This window comes from Ictidomys tridecemlineatus, chromosome 2, assembly GCF_052094955.1.
Source record: "Ictidomys tridecemlineatus isolate mIctTri1 chromosome 2, mIctTri1.hap1, whole genome shotgun sequence".
NCBI lineage: Eukaryota > Metazoa > Chordata > Mammalia > Rodentia > Sciuridae > Ictidomys > Ictidomys tridecemlineatus.
The window spans coordinates 19,657,627-19,682,602 of NC_135478.1; the positions used below are offsets into that span (position 1 = coordinate 19,657,627).

The 24,976-nt window shown below is 42.7% G+C and overlaps 1 long non-coding RNA gene across 1 annotated transcript; it reads left to right on the forward strand.

Moving 5' to 3' along the window:
- The first annotated feature begins 8,706 nt into the window (after positions 1-8,706).
- On the forward strand, positions 8,707-24,419 carry LOC106145294 (uncharacterized). Its single transcript, XR_013434315.1, has 3 exons — positions 8,707-9,009; positions 22,314-22,502; positions 23,751-24,419. It is a non-coding gene; the product is annotated as an uncharacterized LOC106145294 (long non-coding RNA).
- Positions 24,420-24,976: the final 557 nt, after the last annotated feature.

Consider the following 24,976-nt stretch of genomic DNA (forward strand, 5'->3'; position numbering starts at 1 on the left):
CTGTGGCTTGCTTGCCTTTTGAACTGAAAGCTAGCATTCTGCTTCTGCTAAAATGTGTGTGTGTGTGTGTGTGTGTGTGTGTGTGTGTATGTGTGTGTGTGTGTTGTGTATTGCAGGCCCAGAGGTCCAAAGAGAAGAAGGAGAATTAACCACAGAACTGGATCTTCTCTCCGACACCCAGTATGGAAGGGAGGGTGTTCGGAGGAAATGCCTGAAACCAAGAAAGCTCAGAAGGCCCCTTTAACTGACTCTACTCTCTTAAGGATTATAATGGTTTCCTTTCATACTTTCCCATAACCTTCTTGAGCGATTAGGACATTTAATGTTTAAGTTGATGAGGAGGAGGTATTCACCAAGAAGATTAACTTTTAAGGCAGAGACTGGTGGCCTGATTTTGTTCCTGCCTGAGAGCTCTTCCCTGCGTCCGCAGCACTTGGAGGGTTTCTCCTTAGGGAGCTGGTTGGTGCAGCCTGGCAGATCTGAAATAAACACAGATGTTTCTGCATTGCTGTACGAGAATAACAGAGATTTCTGAATTCCAGGGCAAGGTCATTCTGTGGGGGTTTGGGGCTGACATCCTTAGAGGCATGCCTCTTGTGACAGAGGACAAAATCCTGGTCACTCTCTCTCTCTTTTTTAGGGGGGTATCAAGGATTGAACTCAGAGGCACTCAACCACTGAGCCACATCCCAGCCATATTTTGTATTTTATTTAGAGACAGGGTCTGAGCTGCTTAGCATCTCACTGTTAGATGAGGCTGGTTTGAACCCGAGATCCTCCTGCCTCAGCCTCTCAAGCTGCTGAACCCCTTCTCTTGATAGATGTCCTTTCTTCCAAGAGCTATACCTTTCACTGTCCTGCCTTTGGACTACTATGTAGAATATTCTGCAAAACCCTTAATTTCTACTTTAAAGTATCATTTCAACAAAAAACAGAAAAGTAAATGCTTGTTTATTATAAAATGTTTAGAAAATAGGGATAATGAAAAATAAGAAACATTTCCTATTACTCTATTTCCCAGAAATAACCAGCTAGTGCTTCCTATATTTTCTAAGGTCATATACGTATATGTATCTGTATACATAATACACACATACATACATGTGTGCATACATGTTATTTCTGTACATTTGTATTTAAAAGCAAAGGTGAAGTCAAACTATTTCATAACCAGCTTTTTGTCACTTAGTGATATGTCAGTCATCTTTCTGTGACAATAGAATCTGCAATATTGTTCTTAATGGCTGAAGATATTCTATTACCCCATTATTTAAAAAAAATCCCCTGTTGATGCACACTGAAACTAGGTTATTGCTGTATCTTTTAAAATATTATTATTATAAATGAGATCTTAGGGCACATCATTGAGTATTTTCTTAGAATAAACTCCTAGAAGAAGAATACTGAGCAAATACTTTGCGAACTTTTGAGAATTTTTGAAATATACGGTCAAATGGGCCTGTAGAAAAGTCGTAATAATGTACATGCTCAGCCACCATATAGGAAGGGGAATTCCCTAAATTCTAGTTTATATTTGACACTAGGTTTTTCCTTAAAATTCTGAAAACTCAATGATATGCTGTAATCTTTTGGGACAGACCCATAATTACAGATCTGTCCTGTACAGAGAGCTTTCCTTCCATAAAGACTCCATCTGAGATCTCACGAACAAAGGTTGCCCAAAAAAAAGGAGCCAAATTAGAACCAAATTCAGATGTCTGTTTCAGCATATCCTCTCATTTCCATCAGCCTCTGAACACATTCTGCCAAATAACTCTGTTATTTGTGACCTGGGCTGGCATTGGTGCTGACCTACATAGAGAATACTTTTTATCTCATTACCAGCCTTCTGAACCATCTGGTCCTGGCTAAACAGGTTACCCACGCAGTTGGAACCTTCATCACTCAGCTAGCTTTCTTCTCACCAGTTTCCCAATAAAAATATTTCCTACCTTGCTCTTTACACCAAAAAGAAGGGATGGCTATCTTTTTTAACTTGATAGCCAAGTCACTTATTTTTTAAGTCTTGACCATCCTACAGATTCTACGGTGGATTTCTGAAAGCTCTGGGAAAGAGTCGAAAGAGAGAGAAGGGGAGAAAGATCATAAAGACTTGGGCCTGACCGGTTGCCTCTTTATGCTATCAAGCTTATTTAAATATTTAAAATATTTGTGGTTGGGGGGAAAGGCCAGTTATGTTCAAAAATGAGATTCCGCTCTTGGTGACAATTTTTTTTTTCTTCCTCCAAATTCCTAGGATCGAAACAGATTGTTCTTCCAAGATTGGGAGCTATTTTTATCTGCAACAATATGGATGCACACACCTGCCTGTCTGTATATCTATGCGCTTAGACACTTGGATTCATTAATCAGAGGGTCTGTCTATGAAATGCTGATCAGTGCCTTAGCATGCATGTGGAAGTGTATTCTGTGAAGTGTGGGACTATTTTTCCTTTAGTTATTCATTTTTTTCTTGTATGATATTTTGGGATATTAAAGTCAGTCATGTGAAACAAATTAGGCCTATTTTGGGAAACTTCCATCATTAATTGTGTTGGGTTGTTATGGTCTCCATTCTTTGGTCAGGCATTTACTTAATCATGCAAAACATCTTTATTGAAGCCCTATGGAGGGCAAAGCTGTCCTCTGAGTGCTGTGGAAGGCATCAGAATAGAATCCCCAGGCCAGTTCTCCAACCCATCAGCGGACACGAAGGAGTCCTGTCACTTACACAGTCTCAGTTTATGCACTTTTTTTTTTATTGGTTGTTCACAACATTACAAAGCTCTTGACATATCATATTTCATACATTAGATTGAAGTGGGTTATGAACTCCCAATTTTTACCCCAAATGCAGATTGCAGAATCACGTCAGTTACACATCCACAATTTTACATAATGCCCTATTAGTAACTGTTGTATTCTGCTACCTTACCTATCCCCTACTATCCCCCCTCCCCTTTCCTCACATTTTCTCTCTCTACCCCATCTACTGTAATTCATTTCTCTCCTTGTTTATTTTCCCATTCCCCTCACAACCTCTTATAAGTAATTTTGTATAGCAATGAGTTTATGCACTTTTATAAAGAGGCACCTGTGCATATTGTCTCATGGAGGCATTAGCTTGCCTACACCTTGAGCTACTCGTGGTGATGTGTCTTTTCAAATACCTGCTGACCATTTGTATATTCATTTGGAAAACTGTTTACTCAGGTCCTTATCCCATTTTTAAATGCTTTTTTTTTTTGCTATTGAGTTATATGAATTCTTTTTATATTTTGGATAGTCACTCTTTTAACAGATCTTTGGTTTGCAAATCTTTTCTCCAAATCATTGCATTGATTATTTCTTTTGCTGTGCAGAAGCATGGGTGGTGGTGGGGTCTTGAGCAGTCTGTAGTTGGTATCCCATGCCAAGAATCAGAGAGACACAGGACTCATTCTGGAAGTCATATCAAAACCTACAATGGGGGGGTTCACCCCAGCTACAGGTAAGCCCAGCAGATGCTGAGGCCACCCTGGGGATGTCTGATCTCATGCTTCACACAGTCCATGGCCATGTGCTTTTATGCTACTTTCTAATATTTTATCATGAAAACTTTAAAAGATACATAACATAGACAGAAAAGCATAATAAAAACTCAGATGCTCATCACCCAACTCCAACAGATAAATCTATCCTTCATCACTCCCTGACCCTGCTGTTCCCAGACATCTTGTCATTTCACCCACATGGGCTTCTGTAATTGATAAGGACTTTTTAGAAATGTAACCACCATGCTATTATCCACCCTAATAAAATTAACAATTACTCCTCAGTATCAGATTAATTAGCAATTACCCCTCAATATCAGATTAGTTCCCTTAAAGATACCTCTTTAGGTTGTTTTTTTCCAAGTCAAGATCCAAACAAGGCTCATGCCTTTCATTCAATTATCCTCTCTCTCTTATGTCTCTGTTATTCTCGAACAGTTCCCACCCGTGACTACATCAACTCAAAGGCTTCTGAACAGCAAAGGAAATAATCGACAAAATAAAAAGACCATTTGCACACGTGTGTGTGTGTGTGTTGTACACCTTAAATACATACAACTTTATTTGTTAAAACAAAACAGTTTCCCATTCCTTTTTTTTCCTTTTAATTTTCTATGCCATTGATTAGTTGAAGAAACGAAGATACCTATCTTGTAGAATGTGCCACGTTTCAGATTGGGCTGATTGCTCAATACTTAGTTTGTTCTTCAGTCCTCTGTATTTTCTACAAAGTAGTGAGAGATCTAGACTCTTCCTTAGATTTGGGATCAAGTTCTCCATAGCTGGTGCTGTGTATTTCACACTGTCACCTCAGGAAGCACACAAGGTCCAGAGTGTGACAGATGGGTGTGTTTAGGGTGACAGATCAGTGTGTTTAGGGTGTCAGCCTCACCATTCTGATATGAGATTCCCCCATCAATATTCTTCCTAAGGTTTTCAGCATCCTGTAGTCACTACTTTCTGAGTCTTCTGTGTCATTAACAGAATCCTATCATTCATTCCTTCTGCATTTAACAGTGGAAATGTGACCACAAGGAAATTGCCACAACAACAATTTGGTTACCCAGAAATGCAGTTATGTGAGCAGGAAAGGTAGAATAAACATTCTCTTTGTCTTTACCAATGTTTAAAGTAATGATTTAAAGTCCTAGCCTCCTTCAGCAGAGAACCATAATCTTTTGTTTTATAAAGATTTTTGGAAGTTAATGTGTTTCAATTCTTTTTTTTTAAACTTTAAAAAAAAAAATTTTCAGTTTTCGATGGACACAACATCTTTATTTTATTTGTATGTGGTGCTGAGGATCAAACCCAGGCCACACGCATGCCAGGCAAGCGCGCTACCGCTTGAGCCACATCCCCAGCCCATGTTTCAATTCTTTATTCCATGATTATTTTGTTGTTGTTGCTGATGCTAAAATTCCTCCATCTTCTTGAGTGGAAATGTTTGGTTCCCTTTAATGTGGACCACTGAGATTTTCACAGTTTTCTTTCTGGCATACAATGAATTTATGGCATTTGATGACCCAGGTTCATCTTGCACACTTTTTACCTACTCATGGAATCAGTCATGTATCCAAGAACTCTGTCTCTTGCATTGGGAAATTGTATTTAGAGACCATAATCTGAGCACTAGGGGTGCTTATCCCCATCATGACTTTTCAGTGGATAGAGCTACAAATATATATATTTCCCTTAATATAGATATATTTATATATGTTATACACATATAATATATATGTTTATATATATATATTTTTTAAGGGAAGAAATATTAAATTACAGAGGTTTTCCTTAACTTTGCTTCAATATGTGGATCTATTCTACTTTATTTAGCCAGTCCCCTATTGTGTGGTTATTTGGTTAACACCTGTTTCTCCTAGACTCTAAGTTCTGCTTGTGACGTCTGCTTTTTACTTCCTTCTGTGTCCCTTGTACTTAGCAATATGCTGAGAACATAGTAATTGCCCAGTAAACATCTGGGAAGAATGGATGCTTGAATGTGTGAAGGTCCCTTTGAATCCTCAAATTCTAGACTCCTTTGGCTCAGCCACAGCTCACCAAGTACCAATCCAGACTGCTCCCCTTACATTCATTTCCAGCCAGTGATCCAGATGCTTGGTTGCCATGTGAGGATTGCAGGGTTGTCATAAATTGGATTGTCAAACTCGATTCTCCACTGTACATCTGCTAATTGACCAAGGGCAAGTGTGGTGCCCTTCCATTGTGGATAGTGTGTCCTGTGCTACCCTCTGGATGTGGGACTTAGTCATATGAACTATTTCTGTCAAAGGAATATGAGTGGATGTGCAGTGAGTTTAGGACTTTAATTTGGCTTGCGCCTTCTGCATCAACCATGAGGAAAACATGGCTTGAATAATCATTACCATTTCTGCCAGGGTCCCAGAACAAACACAAGTAGAGCCAACCTGAAGCTAGTCTATAGTGGAGAGTCAATCCCAGCCAACCTGCAGAATGAAATAAAGCCCCCAGCCAAGCCCAGCCTAAATCAGTGAAGCTGAAATTAACTTTCTGCTCCATGAACATGAGAGTAAATGTTCATTGTTGATAGACTTTGATTGGGAGGGGGGTGGTATATTAAAGAGCATTATTATTGCAGGTACCAACTGGTAGAGATTAATGAAGATCAGCAAAAATTCAAAAATTCAAGATTAATGCAGCCTGTTGCTTTCTTTTTTAAATATTTTTTTAATTGTAGGTGGGACATATATCTTTATTTTATTTATTTATTTGTGGTGCTGAGGATCGAATCCAGCACTCAACCACTGAGCTACAACCCCAGCCCCTGTCTTTTTTTAAAAAATCATCTACAAGGTTTACTTTTAAGCATCTACAAGGTTTACTCAGGTAGAGTTAATCTTACAGGATTCCCACCTCTTCCTTTGCTGATTTTTACCCAACTCCAGGCTCTCTGGCTTTCTAAAGCCCTAAGTCTGTGTTTTAGATATTCAACGACCTACTGTGCGGTGGATCTCCCTAATCTCCTATCTTGGGCCTACAGGGAATAATGCCATAACTACTGCGCTAGTGGTTGTGCCCTCTCAACGCACACTTTTGTAAATGATCACCTCCCCTCCCCCCCCAGGTCATCCTGTTTTGAGGGTGCCATCTGTTTTCTGTTGGGAATTGGATTCAACTTCTGACATTTTGAGATTTTCCCTTGGAAGCTCCCATTGCCAGTAGCTTTTCTGTTTCCAAAGCAAATGTATAAAGTGGAGTTGAGAACGAACATGGCGGTCCTGGAAGAGAGGCATTCAATTTCTGTACTTTTCCCCCTGTACTCTTCCCTGACTCTCCTCCTGAGCTTGTTGGACCAGGCCCAGGTCCCTGTGTTGAGATATGAAGTGGGGTACACCTCTGCCCACACTCCAGCTCTGAATGTTACCAGAACTCCATGAAAGTCACTCTTTTGGTACCACAATTTTCTCCAGGAAGTCCCCGTGGGAAAGGCAGCTGGAGAGAAGAGATAAGCCATGACTTGCCCATGGCAAGATCTTTGTGCCATAATGAAGCCTCAGGGTCCCACTCACCAGCTGGCTGAGTCCTCCTTGTGTCTCTGGTCTCAGCTTTGATGAAACCTATGCCACAGAGCCTTCTTTGAGCTCTCATCCCAGACAGGAACTCTTTTTCTGCATTTCTTTGTGGCTTTTACTTCAGTGTGTTATAAGTTTTTTCACAAGGCTACGAGGTCCATGAGGGCAGAAACCATGTCCCGTCCACTTTCTACCTAGCACCTTCCATAATACCTGGCACATAGTAAGTTCTCTTTAAATATCTTGAGCATTACATATTTGGGACATCCTTCAGTATCAAGTTTCTCCACCATGAGACCCATTTTTAAAGACTATTTCCAGTTGGAAGTGACCTTGATTTGAATGAGCCAGCCACTTCCTTCTTGAATAGTGAAGCACTAAAGTTCCTTTGCCCATCCTCACAGGCACCAATGTGATGGGGCCCTAGACAAGTGTGCTCATTGGAGGTTGGGAGTAGGGTGCAGAACAAAATGCTAACCTTCATCAGAGATCTTTGTGAACTTGTTGATGTGTGAAAGTGCAGAGGAGTGGTAAAGCAGAGCCAAGGAGATGGGAGAAAACTCTTGTTTCTCCCTTTTCCAAAGAACTGATATAAAGAAAAATGCCAGTGTTTTTGATGGTCTTAGGAAAACAAACTTCAGGTGCAATTTCAGTATTTTGGAGCCATATCTGAATTTATCCACCTTATTTAACTTTACCTTCTAAAGTGCAGTCAGGGGAGCTTTATGCATTCATCATTTCTACTTGCATTAAAAAACACTGGAATAATCTATCAGAAAGCAATAAAGTGGTGACCTCCAGGGAATGGAGTGTCAGACCCAAATAGACCAGGGAAGCACTGGCAACAAAACTTCTCAATTATTCTTTTAATGTTATTTTGACTTTGGAATCACAGGAATTTATAACCTATTCAAATAATAACATTATACTTACAAAAAAAAAACCTTCTTTGAAGAGAGCAATAACCGTTCAACTATTTTTAACTTGAACCTGCTTAAATGGGGCAAAAGACCTACCTCATTGTCTACCTAGTCTACCCTTTCACACTTTCCAATGGAAAAAAGATGAGATGCCTAAAATAACCAAGTGTTGCTGTATGAACAAGGCTTTTCTTGTAGGAAGGAATGTTATTAAACAGTTGCTTTTTCACTAGGGATGTTGATGACTCCTATTTGAACCACAATGTATGTGTAACTTTCAATCTAGTTTCCTAGAAAATTGCAAGACCCTAATACTGATGAGATCAATATAGAATAGCAACCATGGTAAGGGAGATCAGATAATCTGCAGTTAACTACCTGAGGCAATACAGCAGCAACTGCAGATGTAAGATATAACAAAACTTGCTTCCTCCTAGTGTGGGCATTCCAGCCCACTACAGAGATGGGGCTACAGCAGAAACTTAGTTGCCACATGTTTGCAAGGATGACAGAATTTGGAGTAGAACACCAAAATAAAGTATTGAGCTCACACACTCTATTGGCTCATAAGTTCTAAATTCAGTCATTCTTAATGATTCTCTTAATACATTACTAGTAAGAGGCACTTAGTTCTCCATGTGAATAACTGTTGGGAGGATTGTGTGATATGCATTCAGAAGAGCAGAAGAAACAATTTACATGTTTGGAGAGTGATTTGCATCCATCAGGAGAATCCTAGTATTCCACTAGTGTTTTAAAAATTACTGCATTGGCAAAACTATCTGAGCTACCCCGTTCTCAGCCAAAGTCCTAGAGCACTGGGATTCTGGGATGGAAAATTTCAGTCACCCAAATCCTACTTTTCCCAGGAGAAGGCAGCCCTTCACATGATGAAGGTCTTTCTGAAGCATGAGCTTTGGCATTGGAACATCTTTCCTGGACAGAACTCGCTGTTGGAGTTGTGCACATTTGGGAAGTATTTTTACAAGGAGGTGCTGAGAGCCGGTGAGTACTGAATAACTGCACCCCACCCTACACGCTTAATCACAGCCAAGCATCCCGGGGAGAACTGTGGTGGAGATTTTGAGGCAAGGGTTGTGGATTCACTTCTCTCGTGGTGCTCTGGTTTCCCCCACCCTCTTGTCCTAGGCTCTCCACTGGCCACTGCCATGTTTTGTGCTGTCTCTGAAGTCTGATTTCCAAAGGACATTCACCTTCTGGACTTGGGGGCTTCTTGGGCTTCCTTAGCTCTCTCATCATCTCAGGCTATTGTATGTGACTTCTGTCTATTTTAGGTAACCTATTACTTGGCCCACCTGACCAGCTCCAGCAGACCAGAGAGGAGGTGAGAGGCAATAGAATGAAATCCTCCTGTCTCCCAAACCCAATCACCTCTGCTCCACACCCTGCTATAGTTACCTACTATGCTTAGGGACAAATTCATGCTCAGCCTTGTGCTATGGATCTGTACTTTGCAGGAATGCAGAATATGTGTGAATTCTCGGTTAATAGTCAGCTAGATAAATGCTGAGTTATTTGGCACAGTCATTGTGACCACCTAGACCCTTCCCCAGATCTTTCTGTAATCCTATAACTTAAGGGGTCATGCCAAAAGGCCAGCTGGTTTTGGGGAGTGGGGGCTCTGACTGGGTATCCTGGCCAACATCTTTTCTGCTTGGTGATACCTGAGCCATACTAGCTGCTATAAATTTTAAATATCAACCTTGTGCAAGTGAGCCATGGTTTTAGAAATCTCCATATAAAAAAAATTAAAAGGGAGAGAAGCCAGACATGTGACTGCTGTGCACATATTCCCAGCCCACATTCCCTTCCCTTCACAGGCCACCCGGAGATATGAAGGTCTATTTGCAACAAGCAAATGATTTCATAAATTGCCCTTTGCCAAATCCCCAGAGGCCCTTGAATGCTGGGTGCTAATAAAGCCCAAATTATTATTAGGCATGTGGTCTATGTAGGTCATTTCCAGGTACTGGCATGATGAAAAATAAAGCAAAGCAAACAAGCTAACCCCAGACGGAATGTGGGTGAAGAAATGCAACCCCTTCTCCAAGCAAGAAACCCACTCTATATCTCTTCTCTTTTTTGTCTGCAAAACAAGGGTCACAAGAATGACCTCCTTCATTAGCATTTCATTAATGTTTTATTTTGATGAGAAAATATGCTCTTTGGAAGACGGAAGCTGGGAGCCCACTGAGGAATTGGGAGACTTGGTCTCCTCCTGTAGCCTAAGATCTGTAGTTCCTGCCCCATCCTTGAGGTGTTTGTTGGCTTTTGTTTTACTAGCAGCCCCAAAGAGGGAGCATAGCATGAGTGGAAACAGGAAATGACCAGAGGTCAAGGTCTTGACTGAAGGAAGCAGCAGATGTGCTAGTGCTAGTCTGGTTCTGCTGTGGGTTTTTTTTTTTTTGATCAGATGCTCTCAGGAAGATGACCCATGGCAAACTTTCTGCCACTGCCACTTGGACAAAGTTCAGGATTGTTCTTTAGGGAGAACTCTTCCTGAGTCATAAGGAACATACGCATTTCCTGAGCATCCTGTTGCATGGTGGCGCTCCCTTCCTGACCAACAGGCTTGAGCTAGCAGAGGGTCAGTGCAGACAGCAGAGGTGCTGGACAGTCTGGGGCTATGCATCTGGGAAAGGATGGTGGGATTGGAGGTGTCCATGAAATTTCTCAGTCCTAGATCCAGTAGGAGACTCCTGGGGAAGAAGGAAGAGGTTGGGAAGAACAGAGGAGGTGCATCCACTTGTGCTAGTATCTCCTCCAGTGAGAAGTTTGCAGGCTGGGTCTTTCCCTCCAACCTTGGCAGAGAATGGGAAACTTAGAGAGGAAGCTAGGCAGCAAAGATAAACAGGCTAAGCTCACAACCTTTCCTACTGTTTTATATGATATTTGAGATAAGCCCATATCTTTAGTTTTATTTATGTATGCAATAAGCATGGGTCATATTAATCAAGTGCCAAGCACTCTTACAGAACTTGCAAGTTGTAAGTCACTGGGTCCCCATGGCCATCAGAGGCAGATCCCCATGGCCATCAGAGGCAGGTTCTTCCCTGTGAAGAAACCCAGGCAGAGAAGGGCCAAGTGACTTGACCCACAAGGTCTCACAATCAGTGAGGAGGAGCTGAGACTGGACTCCATGCAGCCTGTCTCCCAAGTCTGTGCTCTTGACCCTTGACTTGGTTTTCAAAACATGGACTTTATTTTTTTAGATCAGATTTACAGAGAATTATGAACACAGCAATAGAGAGTCCCAATACACTCCATACCCAGTTTTTCCTAATTAAGATACTTTATGTTAGTGTAGCTCATTTGATACCATTAATGAAGCCATATCATTATTAACTGAATTCCACGGTTTATTTGGATTTCTTTAGTTTTTACCTAATGTGTTTTTTCTGTTCCAGGATTCCACCCATGATATCATAGGACATTTAGTTGTCATATTTCTTCTTGGTCCTGACAGTTTCTCCAACTTTTCTTATTTTTGATGACCCTCATGTTTTTGAGGACAGATGTTTGGGGAGGTGTCTGGTGATGTTTTTTTCCCCCTGAGGATTCGACTGGGGTTCAATTCTTGACTCTTTATAGGTACAATGAGCTCTTGCTAGGAAGGTCATCTGTATTAGCTTTGCCAGTTTTTATTTATTTATAAATTATTTATCAGGATTCCACACTAGGTTGTTTTCTTCTACATTTGTTTTATTTATTTTATTTTATTTTTATTGTTGGTTGTTCAAAACATTACATAGTTCTTAATATATCATATTTCATGGTTTGATTCAAGTGGGTTATGAACTCCCAATTTTGCCCCGTATACAGATTGCTGTATCACATCAGTTACCCTTCCATTGATTTACATATTGCCGTTCTGTTTTATTTTGGAAAGAAAAAGATACTCCTGTTTTGCAGTCATTCTGTATCATCCACTTCTGAGAATAATAATCTTGGGGCTGGGAATATAGCCCAGTTGGTAGAGTGCTTGCCTTCCATGCACAAGGCCATGGGCTCAATCACCAGGACCATAAAAAAGAAAAAAAAAAAGAATAATAAACACAGGCTCTACAGCTGATGTGGGGTGGCAGGGCCCTTGGTCTGTGCTGGCTTCTATTTCAGGATCACAGATTGCATTTGGTTCTTTAGCCCTTCAGCCTGGTCCTAGCCACCTCTGTTAAGTGACATAGAAAAGTATAAAAGGAACACAGTTGGGGCCTGGCCCATAGGGCTCTTTCCTACCTGCTCAGCTACATTGGGTTTTACTTGCTTCCTCATGGCCAACCTTTCCTCATGTCACCTAGCCGGGAGCAGCAGCCCACATTACCTGCATGGCCAGTGGCTTCCCAGCTCCTGACCCTCTCCTCTGTCTTTTCAACCTTCCATGTCTGCTGCCTCTGCAGAGGCATCTCCTCTGTTAACCTGTGTAGCACATCTGCAGAATCCCCCAACCCCTGACCTTCCTAAGGTGTTCTCCTGGCCAGTTGGTCCATATACCCATCCAACCCACCCTCCCTGGCCATAAACTACACCGTCAGATGTAGACCACACTGGAGACACATCCGTTTTTCCATCCCAGGGAGAAGTCCGATCGTAAAGATGTTTGCACATGAGAGAAGAGCTTGAGATATGGTCTTGAGATTATAAAAATACATGTGACCTTTTAAAACCATAGCAACGCAAGAGGCAAGAAAGCTGCAAATTAAAGTGCATTTAAAGTAAGGCTGTGGGCTTCAGGTTTGAAAATAAAGTGTTTAAGGTAAATAACTAGAGGGAGAGAAGTCTTGCTTTCACCCTCACCTATGTAAGTCTTGGAGCCTGGTGAAGCTCCAAGATTGACCCTCCAATCAATGTCTCTTGGCTTCGTGAGTGAATGCAGGCATTTCCCAGCTGTGTCCAACAGCTTGTAGCCATACTCCTGTCCATCCTTTCTCTCCTTTCCTTCAGTCTGGACAATTGGATAGTTTTGTGGCTCATGTTACCTTCCAGCCCTCTGTGCTTGGTTGATTTGCTGGCCTCCATTCTTTACCTTTTTCTGTATCCACCCATTTTGCCATGAGAGTTTGCAGACCCTCCTACAATCTTGGGAGGAGGAGGATGCGTCCTTGCCCCTTGACTTTGGGCTCAGCCATGGGGCACCAGCAGAGGCCATGCACAGAGCAGGATGAGATGTGCTAGTGTGACTGGGTGTGTCCTGTTGAACCTCTGCCATTGCATAAGAAGAGCATGCCCCTGCAATCTTGCTGGTCCTGAGAGGATGAGAGATATGTGGAATAGACCTGGGCCAGAATGGCAGCCTGGAGTCCAACTGGGCTGATCCCATCAAGAGAAGCCGAACCCCAGCTGATCTGCAATGTGTGTGCCACAAGCAAATGCTCAGTGACGGGTGTGAGTTGCTTGGTACCAGCAATAGCTAAGGACATAACTCCACCTTCCAGTCTCTCTTGGAAATCTACACAAGACATGTTTCTGGGAAGAGGAGTCTTCATGTCAAATCCTGTCCTAGGAGACCATTTCTTCCTTTGTGAGTCTCGCGGGTGATGTCACAGCCACCGTGACTCACCTCTCCCAGAAAGTACTTGTCTATTAGTCATAAGAGTCATTAGCATTCACCTGGGGCTTTATAAGCAGAAGGTGCCTGCAATATACAACCTTCTTCTCCTGAAGATGGTGGAGAGGTCAGGATTATTATACCTACTTGACCCAGAGAAAATAAAAATCTCAGATGAGATGGTGACTCAGCAGGGCTGGACAAGGAGTCAGCTGTCTGATGGAAGAATGAGATAAGAAGTTCCTTAGGTCATAAGTTCAGAGGAGGAGGAACATCTGTGTGCCTGTGTGTTTTTTAATTTTTATAATTTTTTCATCATAGAAGGATGCACACCCATTGTAGAAAACTAAGAAAATGCAGAAGACTTTAAGAATGTTGCCATACTACCTGCTATTATTTTTATTTATTTCTCTTTGTTATCTTAGCACATGTATTTATTTTGTATTTCTTATAAGTTAGAATCATGGTATGTACATCAGAGCTTTTCCGTGGCACTTAAAATTCTGAGAGTTTTTAATGCATCGTATTCTGTTCTGTGGACTAATTCTAAGTGGTTTAAACATTCTCTCTCACTGCAAATATAGCTTGTTTATAATTATCTACTATTAAAAACAATGTTTTGTTGAAATGGGAGATCATTTTATGTATTCAGTGCATGGCACGTGGTGTATTCATAGTAAATGGTAGCTAGCATAAATACTTGCCTAAATCCCTAATAATTTCCTTAAAATAAACCTCTGGATGAATTTTGTGGGCTAATAAGTTTAAAGACTTTTGGATACTTATCAGTGATCTGCTTTATAGAAAGGATGTTCCAAATGATAGTGTTGAAGGTGCTCATCTCACAAACTGGCACCAAACTATTCTCTTTAGACCAAAGCACTGCTGATTTGAGAGGTGAAAAATAGTAGTTCATTGTTACCATGTTGATTACCAGCCAGGCCAAAAGTTCCTGCTTAATTATTAACCAACCGTGACAGGATGACAAGAGGGCCATTTAGGTCAGGGCCTAGCATAATAAATAGTTTTGAATGAGTGAATTATCACAGGTGGCCATGCCATGGGCATGAGTGGAACCAGGAGGTCTAGATTTTAAGGACTGGAGTGGTCAAGTGGCAAGGACTTAGTCCTGGTCCTGCCTTGCTCAGCTGAAAGTACTTTCAAATGGACAAAAATCTGGGGTGGAAGCCAGGTTTGGGAGTGTCTATTGGAGTGGGAGTACTGAGAAGGAGATGGTAGGCTTTAGGGCTGGCCAGTCAGATGGCCAGTGAGTGGCCCAGGTCAGCTAAGTGCCAGTGGTGCCTCTTCTTGCCCTTCCACCTCCCCTTGGCACTCCAAGCACACTCTGATCTGCAGAGGAATAGGGGGCTCCTCAGACAGTCCTGCTATCAGGGAACAGGTGGGGAAGTCAACTCCAGTTTTCCCATCTGACTGTGCCATGATTTGCCTCCACTGTGAGACTACCTGAACTGGATCAACCTTGGCCACACTTTCCTCCTGGATCTGTCTGAGATCTCTTCTCTCCAGTTCCACGCCTCCCCCAACCAACCCAGAGTTCTCCCGAAGAACTCATGACCTGTACCCTCTTCTTGATACAAGCTATGTATCAAGGGTGGAGATGGGGTTTTACCATCTTTGTGTCTTCGGCAGAGAAAGAGCATGAGAGCCATGAATGAATGTCCTGGGATCATCCAGGGTACTCCAAGAATAAACTCAGGACTTGGGTCCTCACTGGGAGACACAGCCAAAGTTAACTCATTATCCATGTGTTTAATCACACAGTTTTGTTGAATGGAGAACTCAGAGGTTAGGTTCTGTGGGGTTGGTTGGGTTTGGGGCAGAAACGACATCACACATCCCAGTGCCCTGAAGATTACTGGTTTTGCCCTGATTTGACTTTGCAATGAGAGCCAAGTCTCAGAAAAAAACAGAAATTTTAAATTTTTTTTCCTTAACCCTCTGCCCAGTTTTCTTCTAAAACAGTGCTTCTCAAACTTCATTGAGAACCAGAATCATCTGGAAGTCTTCTTCAAACACAAAAACTTGAGTGTAGCCTCCAGAGTTTCTAATTTAGCATTTCTAACAACTTCCCTGATACTGCTGGACTGGGACCACAGTTTGAGTACCACGGGTCTAATCCATTCCCAGGCAAGTGCTGGATTGGCCTTCTTCTCAGTCCAAGGAGCTGAGTGTATAAAATGTTCAGCCCCAGTGCCAGGGTCCAGCTAAACATCCACTGTTAGGCTTGGACTGTCTTTCTCTGCAGGAAGGCATACGGAGACTGGACTTTCCCAGCCCACGTTAGGCCTCAGGGCCAAAATATTTACTTTTGCAGGGCCTGATTGATATCTTATCTGGGTATCTAGTAGCTCTGTGGGAAAGCATAAGAAGCTTTAGGGAAGAAAGATTTTACATCCTGGAAAAAAAAAAATTCCAGGAGCCAACTTTTGTGTGTGAGGCCATGGGCAGGTGAAGAGACCAAAGTTCTACAAGGAGATGGTCTGTGTCCCACTTGAGGGTCTCCAGGTAACTCTGCCCATCTATGAGTTGAGCCCCTATTTTCTTTCTTGATCTTCACAGGAGAAGGTGAGACTCTGGGATAAGACTGGGTAAAATTTGCTTTCCAGCCACTTCCCTACCACACTTCAAATAAAATCCAGACTGCTTACCCTGGCCTGAGACTACTGGGTGCTTGGACTTAATCTCTCTGATCCCCAACTTGAGCACTCCACTTTGGACATGCTGGCCTCCCTACCTGTCCCTCAATTGCCGACCTTGTTCCATCTTAGAGCTCTATAGTAGCTCTGTCTAAAAGCTGAGGCCCCAAATAGGACACGAAGCTGGCTGTTCAGACATCCCCTCTCCAAGAAGACCTTCAGCTCGTCCTCCATAAAGTAGCCTTGCCTCCCCCCCCCCCCCGCAGCTCTGTCCCTGTCTCCCAAGTATACTTGTCACCAGCTGACCTATGCTTGCTGATTTGTTTAAGCGTTTATTATTTGTCTACACACCATCTTCCAGAATGAAAGCCCCATGAAGGCAGGAGCCTTGTCTGTCTCTCCCCAGCTTTATCCCCAGTTGCCACATTGAACAGGTTCTGTAAAGATTTATGGAATAAGGGCTGGGACTGGGGCTCAATGGTAGAGCACTTGCCTTAGCATGTGTGAGACACTGGGTTCAATTCTCAGCACAGCATATAAATAAGTGAATAAAATAAAGGTCCATTAACAACTAACATTTAAAAAAAATTAAGAAAAAAAGATTTATGGAATGAATTTGTGGACTCTACCAGTCACCCTATGGATGGCAGGGTCTGAAATCCTTCAATGACATACCCAGAACTTGGCTCTAAACTTAAGAATCGGGCTCCAGTTTACCTCCTGACAACTTGCTCAAATGGGAAGAGCTAGTGTCATGAAGGGTTTGTATGAGTGTCTTTGTTGCTAGGGTCAGGCCCCTTAACTTGTGTTGGCCTGACCTGCCGACCTTGCTAGAAGGTTGAATAACACTGGTGATTCCTGATCCTGAGACTGGGTCAAGGTTAAAACTGCTGGTAGAGTGCAAGGCCAGGAAAAATGTGCTGAGCACATGGGAGATTTGAGGATGATTGACTCCCTGTGACTTTAAAATCTACGTGGCATCTAATTTTAGATTCATTCTTCTTTTATAGTTTAAAAGATAAAGAATGGTTTAACTTCAAAATTTAAGGCAAGCCCATCACAGACTAAAAATCTATGGAAAAGAAAAGGAATTCTAGAATTCAAGGCCCTGGTCATTACTCTGCTTCCCTTTCTCCCACATATGGACATACTGGTCTATTGTCTTGTCCAGGTCAGTCAGCTTTCGGCTTGGCATTAGGGACTTTAAGTGATTAAAATGATTTGGGAGTCAGGAGTGGTGGCTTGGGAGGCTGAGGCAGGAGGATCATGAGTTCAAAGCCAGCCTCAGCAAAAAGTGAGGCACTAAGCAACTCAGTGAGACCCTGTCTCTAAATAAATAAAATACAAAATCAGGCTGCAGATATGGCTCAGTGGTCGAGTTCAATACCTGGTACCTCCTCCCCCAAAGAAAAGAACAGTTTGGGGCTCCATATCCCTCAGTTCAGAACAGTTGGGGAGGGCCTGAAAAAGCCATTTTAGTTGACTTCAGATCAATGGTTTAATTGAAAAAAATCTGAACCTCCCATGTAGCCTGAAATGGAGTCCTCTATAGTTTTCTGCTCTCCCATTCTGACCTTGGCAATGAAGGAAAAGGAGACATGTCCTTCTGGTAAAGCCCTTGGGGCAGATTGCCAGAGTCAAAAAACCAAAATACAGGATGTCCGGTGACATTTGGATTTCAGATAAGCAACAAATCATGCTTCAGTGTGTGTCCCATGAGATATTTGGGATATCTGAGATATTTTGGATATGCATCTATTTTTTAAAGTATCTGTTATTTAATTGAAGTTCAAATTTAACTGAGTTTCCTGTATCGGCCACCCCATCTTGAGGGTCCATTTTGATAGTCCAGTCTTTGTCCTGGGAGTGGAGGGACATAAAGACGGCTTGCACTCTTCCTAACCTGTTTTACCCTAAGAGTGGTAGTGTTTTGTCCTTCGTCCTTCTCATTCCAGGCCTTTTGCCTCTCTCCTGGTCCAGGCATGTGGGTCATAGGCAGTAGATGGGCATGACCTCAAGTAACCTTAAGTAACCCCTCTGCCTGGGCTGCTACTGAAATGCTGCTCAGCAGCCACAGTTCTTGGAACCAGCAGGGCACTTACCAAAGCTTACTGCCAGAAAAAAAAAAAAAAATACTCAGGTCATAAGACAAACCAGGGCAGGAATGTTTTATAGCTGTTGGGAGCATTTGATTCTTAGATAAAGGACCTAGGAGACCCAGAACACTCCCCTAAATGTAGAACACAGCTCCTGCGTCAGCTTATTTATTTTGGTATTACCTAATACCACTTTTATACTAATAATACTTTGCACTCGTGTTGGGCTTTTCATCCAAGGATCTCAAGGTAATTTATGAACATGAAGCAGCAGCACAGCTTATAAATCCCTGGATTATGTAATCATGCACATAGATTTTTTTTTTTTTTGAGGTTAAAAAGCTTGGCTTTTCCTGGAAGAGCCCTGAACAGAAGTTAGAAATAGTTAAGCACAAACTTGACCTGGGTGAAACACATTTGGGTACAGGCTCCTCTGTTAGACTGTTCACCTCTCAGGAACAATAAATGCTGTCTTCCTTTTTTTAAAAAATCCCAGCATTTAGTACAATGGCTGAAACACAGCAGTGCTCAGACAATGCTTGCTTAAATGAATGAATGAGTGATGAAAAATTGATGCATCAAGAAGAACTCTAGGTTCCTTCATTGGCTTTAGTTTCTCATGGGGGATAATGGTAGGGGGGTGTTGCAGATGCTGTCAGTCCTGTGTCCACATGTCTCCGAGCTTTTCACCCTTTCTGGCCACATCAAGAAGCACTCCGTACCTCATTCTTGACTGGGCCTGCATCTGTCTGACCAGAGGTTCCTGGATTTGCTTGGCCTGCAGGTATCCTAAGCTTCCCCACTGCAGCAGGGATATAAATTCTCCAATTCCCTTCTCCCCAGTGGGGATATTTGAATGTGACCTATCCTGGGTCTCTTGAGGGATTGTGCTAACAACGCTCTCCAGGGAACTTGTCTGACATCAGAAAACTTGTTTGTTCTCCTTCCCTTCCCAGTTCTTTTTTTTTTTTTTTTTCCACTCTGCTTTGGATTTTCCTGAGAACACCTCCTAGTGAGTCACTTTCACTAGAATCTTCTTTCTCAGGGGCTGCTTCTAGGGAGGCCATCTTGAAATGGGGGCCTTTGGAGTTCTTGACTATGGCTCATTTCCCCAATCATGTCGACTCTTTGTCCTCTATCTGGAGGAACCTTCTAAAAAAAAAAAAAAAAAAAAAACACTGGCCACCAATTTTACTGAGAAGCAATAGACGATGAGAAGCAATCAGGACTTTTTATCTACTGGGGCAAGAATATAGAATTTCAACTTGGAATTGTCTTGATCACAGCCATGGGTTACGACTGTCATGTAAGCTTCAAATTCTTCTGTACCTCAGTGAGTGGTGCTTCTTTCAGGCTCCCCACCTGTGGGCTATTTTCAAAAAACACACGGGCATGATCCAGGCACCATGATGTATGTGGTGGAAAGATGGAGGCAGGGCCCCTGAGTGGGAGGTGAGGCAGGACTAGATCAATGGTGTTTCTTTGCCTCCTCTTGTTCAGACGCGGTGGAGGACTGGAATCAAAATGGTGGCAGCCAAACACTGGGTCAGAGGAAGACTTTCAAGAGTCATTTTTGCCATCTCCAGGGCTTTCTGGTTCCAAGACTTCCTACTTGTAGAGATCAGAGTTCAGGAATTAGGAGGGATTATTCTCTCTCCACCCCAGGGTTTCAGACAGACAAGATGGAATGGCATTTAATAACTTCTCTGACTGTCCTCTAAGGACAAAGGCAGGGTTAGGTGTCTGTGGACTCCCTGAGATTTTGTTTGTAATACTTTCAGGGGCTAGGGTGATAGGGCCATAACCTACTTTGGAGGAAAACATTTATTATTAACGCCGGTTTAACACTTAACTTTCTAGGGTATTTGCGGATGACACCGTCATACATCTGCCTTTTTATAGTGCTTTGCAGCAGAGCACAAGACCTTCTGGCTGACACCTCATAGATCACCAAAATTAAGACCTCTAGGCGAGCGGAAGAAAGTAGGGCGGGGGTGGGGTGGGGACAGCAACTGAGAATGAGTCAAAGGGCTGCCAAGTTCAGTTTCCTTTAGCAAGAGGCCATTTTCATTACAGAGCAAATTATTCTTAACATTAAGATGGCCCTGTTTCCATGGTAACCCACAACAACTTGAAAAGAATGTCCTCTGTGGCCACACAGCAGAGTGATGCTGCCCATCTCATTGGTGGTTGGTGAAGATTAACTTAGAGCTGGGATCAGCCAGCCCAGGGGTCAACTTCCAATTGCTTGGCATTCAACACCCGGGCCCTCCACTGTCAAAGCCAGGAGAAATAAGAAATCGGCAAACCTGGATTGATGGAGGTTTTCTATCTGCAACATAAACTGTATCATCACAGTGTAAGAAATTTTTGCTGGAGATTTAAAAATTAGATTAACAGAAAATTATAATCAAAAGAAGAAGAATGTCTATTTTTTTTCCTGAATTTCCATTCACAGGCTGATAGTGGGGTCTCATTTGCCTGTTTAAAAAAATTAATTAAGGGGCTAGGGATGTGGCTCAAGCGGTAGCGCGCTCGCCTGGCATGCGTGCGGCCCGGGTTCGATCCTCAGCACCACATACCAACAAAGATGTTGTGTCTGCCGAGAACTAGAAAATAAATATTAAAAATTCTCTCTCTCTCTCTCTCTCTCTCTCTCTCTCTCTCTCTCTCTCTCTCTCTCTCCTCTCTCACTCTCTCTAAAAAAAATAAAAATAAAAAATAAAAAAAAATTAAAAAATTAATTAATTAAAAAAAAGACAGAGACCATAGTCTTTTGGTTGTGTATACTCTTATTTTTTCTTTCTTTTTTTTTTTTTTAACCTGGGATGGAATTTAGGGGCACTCAACCACTGAGTCACATCCCCAGCCCTATTTTGTATTTTATTTAGGGTATCACAGAATTGCTTACTGCCTCTCTTGCTGAGGCTGGCTTTGAACTCATGATTCTCCTGTCTCAGCCTCCCAAGCTGCTGGGATCATAGGTGTGCGCCACTCGGCCCAGCCTTATAGACTCTTATATACATGAGTCCCCTTCTCTCACTCAAGGTGACCAAATGTGACACTGGGAAGGGCATTATTTTCCACTCCTCTTTAGCAGATCATGCCTATCCAACTTGACCTGGGCCACAAAAAAAAAAAAAATGATCTCAACTTTTATGTTAAGAGGGACCAACAATTTTTTCTTGTCCCTAAGCCCTGGGACCAGGAATAATTTTGAGGAGAAAAAAAAAAAAAAAGGAAAATTCTGGGACAGAAGAATAAAGACCCCAAAATAGCCACCTGGGAAATTCTGGTTGAGATAATCTTTGCTCTGCTCTTTGCTCTGGGCTGTCCAAAGTCAAGTGGGTGTCACATGAAATATAAAACCAATCGGTCATCAGGCATCTTTTTCTTTGTCTTGTTTAGTCAATGGTGTGACATTAACAAGATAAGGCATTGGCATTATGTATCAAATTCATGCCTGTTGGTTTCCAAACAAGGCACCCAGATGGAAATAGAGCAATACAACCCAGAAGAGGAAGCCAGAGAAGGATAGGCGCTCTGTCCCCTTCTGCTGCCAGGCAATAAGACACTGTTCAAAGCAAGATGGAAAGATGCAGAGGAAGTCTTCCATGTTCTGGGAAAATGAAAGACAAAGAGGAAGAGAAGCTGCAGTGGCTACTCTCAGAATGAATAAAAAACTGGTTAAGCCATCGCCTTCCTTCTCAGAGGTCCTTTCTTCAAGCCCAGGCAGTCAGTCTAGAGTCCTACATCCTGAAACAGATTATACATTTTATATTCTAAAAAGTCCTAAATGATGAGGCTGGGGCTGGGGCTCTGTGGCAGAGCGCTTGCCTTGCATGTGTGAGGCACTGGGTTCGATCCCCAGCACCACTAAAATAAACAAATAAAATAAAGGCATGCTACAACTACAAAAAAAAAAAAAATCCTAAATGATGCATCCTTTACATTTTCTGGTTGGTTTTTTTTTTTTGTCTGTGTGCACAGGAATATTTATAAGAGAAATTAAAACCCTTCAAACTGTTGTTTTAATGTATCCTGGAACAGTAGCCATTACAGCAGGTGAGCCTGGGACTTCTGCCCATGACCTTCATGATGATCCGTGAAGACACGGCTCCCATCTGACACTGCCCTTGTTTGGATGGCTAATCAGAAAGCATGCACTACTCCTAAAAGGTAATTGGCTCTGATGGCTATAAAGATGACCAAATTGGACTTGATCAGTGACTGACAATTAACCCCTCAGGACAGACAGAAAGCCACTGGGTACTTTGATGATCCATCCCTTTTCTGAGACCTTGTGCCAAGGGCTATCTGCCCTTGCATTTCCCTTCTTGTGCCCTCCCCAAGTCCCTTCCCTTAAACAAGACCCCTCCCCTCCCCAAATACCAGCACAGAGCTATCGCTCCTCTCCCTCCTGGCTGTGCTTCCTTGTGGTTGATGTGGGCAGTGTCCTGGGTGGTGCCCAGGATGGAAAGGGCAGCCTTTGACCTGGTGAACTTGACAGACAACACCTCTCCAGGCCATGGGTGCTCAATGTTCTGGAGTCACACTGGGAGAGAGGGATGGGATGTGGGGCTGGGGAAGGGACATTTGGTTCCTAAGAATGAGGGCTGGAGGCAGAGCTGGATTGTGTGGAGGTGCGTGTGTAGGCGTGTGTGTGTGTGCATGTTGTTTACTAAAGGACAAGAAAGACTGAGCCAGGGCTTAGTTGGGTGAGTCCCGAAGTAAAACCCCCACGTTCTCAAGACTAACAGCAGGCAGAAGGGGCTTCCTTTGGACCCACCAACTTCCTTCCCCAACTCGGCCAACTCTAGATCTCCCTGTGTGAGATCCACCCCTCATTATTGCCCTTAAAATGCCTGTAAGCCTCTTGACCTGGACTTAAGCAAAGGTTAATATTTTGAGAAGTAGAATTATGGATTCCCACTTGAACAGAAATATCCTGAACTCTGACATGTAAACGTGACTACAGGCACGGCAAGAGGGGAAAGGAAATGTGTGACCTCCCTCAACGCTTTTCTTGACTTAGCCTGAGAAGCAGTTTGCATAGAAGTTAGGGCCAAGGCTCTGGGCCAGATGGTTTCAATCTGTCTCTCAGGTCCACCAGTGGCATGTTCTATGACTTTTAACCTCCTAGGGCTTAAAGTTTCGTATCTGAAAGTTGGGGTAGGAACTTAACCTGCTATATTTGGTTGTCAGGAGATTCAGTGACTGATAAAAATATAAAATGTGTCCCTCTGTGCCTGGCTATTGTAAACACCCTCTGTGTATATCAGCTCTCCTATTCCACCACCCTGACTGGTAGGACCAGCTTCAGGAGCATGAGACCTTTACAGTGGCCTCATTCTTGATGAGATGCTTTGCTGTCACCATTTGGGAACTCTTAATATAAATTTTATATTTGAACTTGTGTTTTATCAGCCACTGAGACAACAGCCCAGAGGGATCCCTTCCCATGCAACCAGAACTCGCCTCAAAAGCAGCAGACAACTGTGTCCTAAGACCGCTGAGGAGCCCTAGCACCTTCTCACTCATGTGACTTCCCTGGGCTAGCAGCCACACACTGGACATGGTGAACATGGAGGGAAAAGAAACAAATAGGGCAACTATCGTTTTTTTTTTTTTTTTTTCCTTTCATTCCTTCCATCCTCAGCAGTGAGATGGGGGCAGAGTGTTGGTAGGAAGTGCCTACGTTAGGAGGGGAAAGAAGAATGGTTGGTTTTATGGAACATTTCCATTGTTCCAGCAGGGAATGAAGTCTATATGTGTGCATGAGCTCTGAAATACAAACTGTGCCATTTTGATGATTCCAAAATATAAGTAGTCTTACATGTGCATTTAAAACTGGCATCGCATACGATAGAGATCGGTGCTAAAATTCACGCTGATAATTTAGATTATGTATTTATTACTATGCTAATATTTAGGACAGCATGCCCTAGGAAATAAAAAGCGTTACAAGTCAGGGAGAGATCACAGAAGAATGCCAATTTTAGTACCTTTTTCGCATTTGAGTACGTTTTTCCTGCTTTTTTTGAACAAAGGGTTTCATATTTTCATTTTTGCACTGGGCCTTATAAATCATCTAGCTGGGGGTATTTTAAAAAGGGGAGTTGGGGAGGCAGAAGGAGAACTGTTGAGGTATTTTTCAGCTAGGGTCTGACTTCCCTGGGGTGTGTTGTTCCCACAAGGATCCCTTTAAGGCCCCTTGGTAACCTGCAAATAGCTTTGTGATTAGCTGAGAAAACGACATGCACATCCACCAGCATCCGAAGCTCACAGGCCAGGGTTTGCTAGATTTCAGGCCTGACAGAAAATTCCACTTCAGAGGAAAGGGAGACTGATGCTGAAAACCCACATCATGCAGCTGGTCATGGCCAGCCAGAACTCAGGCCTGAGACCAGGCTGGTGCCTTGTTTTGAACTGCAAGAATAGAGCAGTGTTGTCGTTTTTCTTCCAGGGATCAAAATCAGACAAATCTCCTATTTGGCTTTCCAGGCAATAAGTGGATAACGCCAGTGAATGTCAGTGCAAATTACAGCTCTAGCCTCCTGTTGTCAGCTCTGTGCTGCTGCTTGTCACTTTAATGCAAAGAGACAGCACCGAGCTGATAACAAGCCAGAAGGGTGGGGGATGGATGTCAGGGA